Source organism: Thalia democratica, chromosome 6 (assembly GCF_965202585.1).
Source record: "Thalia democratica chromosome 6, ktThaDemo2.hap1.1, whole genome shotgun sequence".
Classification (NCBI taxonomy): Eukaryota; Metazoa; Chordata; class Thaliacea; order Salpida; family Salpidae; genus Thalia; species Thalia democratica.
The window spans coordinates 22,709,006-22,712,005 of NC_139170.1; positions in this window are offsets into that span (position 1 = coordinate 22,709,006).

The window sequence follows — 3,000 nt, forward strand, 5'->3', positions numbered from 1 at the left end:
AGCTTTCACATTACAAATGACAATTCAATTTCTGACAGTTCATATTCCGACAATTAAAATTCTTGACAAATTATTTAAAAGTTATTTGCTATTCTAGGAAAGTTTTTAAACGTATTTGTATAACATTTGCTACTAAGTATGTAGAGGTCACTCATTTTATTTTATATTTTATTTAAGAAACGTTTTCAAAATTATACTAGTTTTATTCTCAAGTGGTAAACGTTAAAAGAATTAAAACATATTTAGATTTAAACTTTTATATGAATATAAAACTTATTTTTTATACTGTTTTACTTACCAAAAAAAGTTCAAATTCTTTAACATTTACAACTTGAGAATCAAGCTAGTATAGATTTGAAAACTTTTGTGAAATAAAATTAGTAACCTCTACATACTTAGTTGCAATTGGTATAAAAAAATGTTTTATTTTTTTGAAAATAACAAAAATCATTGTGTAATTCTAAACAATGACATTATGATAGTAAAAAATTATAAAAACATAATATTAGTAATTATTTCAGTAAGTTTTAAAAGTTAATTTACGTGTGTCTCATAAAATTATTAAAGTTTAATAAGATTTCGATTGTAAAATGTATTTGTTTTTGGTATTAGTTTAAAAAAATATTTAACAATAACTAAGTATTGTAAAACTTTTACCTTTAGAAACAACAGTAAAAAAACTTATTGATAAGGTAAATAATATAACTTAAAATATTTTAAGATTTAACCTTCAATACAATGTTTCAATCAAAAAAGAGACCATCAGTTAATAATAAAATCTTATTTAAATAGAAGTTATAACTCAATACCCATAAAGTTTGAATTGTCAGAATTCGAATAATCGTGCATCCACAAAATACACAATTCTATAAACTGAGACAAACATATTGATGCAACAAAATGATAAAGTTAAAAAAAAAAAAAAATTTAAAATAATAAATATTTAAAGATTTCTACGGGAGATTCTAAGAGATATCTCATTTTGATTTATTTGTTCGCATGGGTTTCTTACACTATTGCTTTTTTATCACTCTTTGAATCTTTTTAAGAAGAAGATCGTCTTTTGTCAGAGTTATTGGCAAGCTCCTCCTATTTATCAGTGCTGACTTTAAAGATCTTTAGGTTGCGCTTTTAGACGTCCTAAAACATAGTACTTTACGACCTCGGTTGCGTCTGCCAATGACTAAATCGCCATACAAAAGAGACTATGAGATTATTCGCTCCTCAACCATTCTCAGAACATGATCAAGCCAGCGAATCGTGCGCTGCCTTTGGGTAAAGTATTTGATGATAACAGTACGTATCAAAACTTCTATCGGTGATACTTTGTTGCCATCCAATATTAAGGTTACAGCAAAGGCATAGTAGGAAGAAGTTAAATTTGACTTCTTACAAATACTTTAATTAAACAAAAGTTGTAAACAGAGTTTGTACAAATACTTAAATTTTGGTAACAAGCTCTTTCTGTTGGTAGAGCAAACGTTCTGGATGATTGATTTCTGTGTCCAATGATGCGTTTGATGCGGTTACATGACAGTTCAAATTCGAACAACTCAAATTCCGACAATTCAAGTTCTTTAAAAAAAATTTAAAAGACCTTATCTCAATAAGTAATAAAAGTTTGAAACCAGTAAAAAATATATATGTAGATCTTATTAATATTTACAAGCCACTTTTTTATTTTATGCAAAATATTAAATATTTTTTAAGATATTTTAAAATTACTAAAAGTACCTTTTTTTTTTACTTTATATAAGCCATATCTCAAAAATTTTTAATGTTTTGCAAAAAGAAAAAAACGGCTTGTAGGTATTAATAGGACCTACATATGTATTTTTTACATTTGACAGATATACAATACTTTTTTAGTAGTGGCCCTTTCAATTTTCTTTTAAGAATTTGAATTGTCTGAGTTTGAATAGTGGTGCACCCGTTTGATGCAATACTTGATCCAAATTATAAAAAGTTTTTTTTTTACATTTTCGATGTCTTTGCCATCGATCTTTATTTAAATTAGAGTATCTGTTCCTTGGCTTAAGATTTAAGCTTTTTTTAAACTTATGATAAGGATTAAATTTTAGCATGTTAATGAAAATTAACTGAGTAATTTCTAAAGCTGACTTGGTAAAAAGCACTGTGTAAAGTGTTAAAAAATCTCTGGTAGTAGGATTTAAATTATTATTTTAATTAATTTAAACCCTTCTACCGGTAACTTTTTAAAACTAAAAACAGTGTTTTTTATCAAGTTTGGTATGAAGATCTCGGACAGAGTGAGCTAAAAATACAGCCTCATCATCTAAGAGAGTTTGTCGTTCTGTTAAGCTTTCACTTTGCTTTTAGACGTGCAAGTTTGAAAAAGCGAGCATAACGTTTTATTTGTAGCTTAACTCCTATAACTGACTATTAAAAATCGCAATTTAACAGAACTTAAAGGAAAATTTTGATTAGATTTGGAGCAAGAGCGAGGACCCAACCTAACTTTAAATAAACCAGAAACGCTATCATCAAATTAAATGCTTGCCCTTGTATTTCTGTGAAAACAGTTAAATTTGTTAAGAAGACTTTGAAGACATATAATCTTCAACAAAACCGCAAACAGCCATTCCTTATTTTCTATATCGAAATGTTTAGTTAGGTCAATTAAAGCATTAAGTAAAAGCACGTTCTGTTCATTGCATTTCTATTACAGCTGTCATACAAGGTAAATCATATGAGTGGTAAAATTATTACACCTTAATTCACATATATAATATTTAAGTCTGCTTTTGCGGCAGAGGAATAAACACACGTGCAATTTCTTAAATTAGATGAAAATTCGAATCCCGAAAAATCAAATTCTTATTAATATTTAAAGGGCCACAACTCAAAAAGTAATATGTATTAAAAAATGCTTCTTTAGGTCTAATTAACAAGATTATGAATGTAAAAGAAATTCAAAATTACTAGAACTACTATACTTTAAAACTTAATTTTGCCATATCTAAAAAAATAATGTAAACA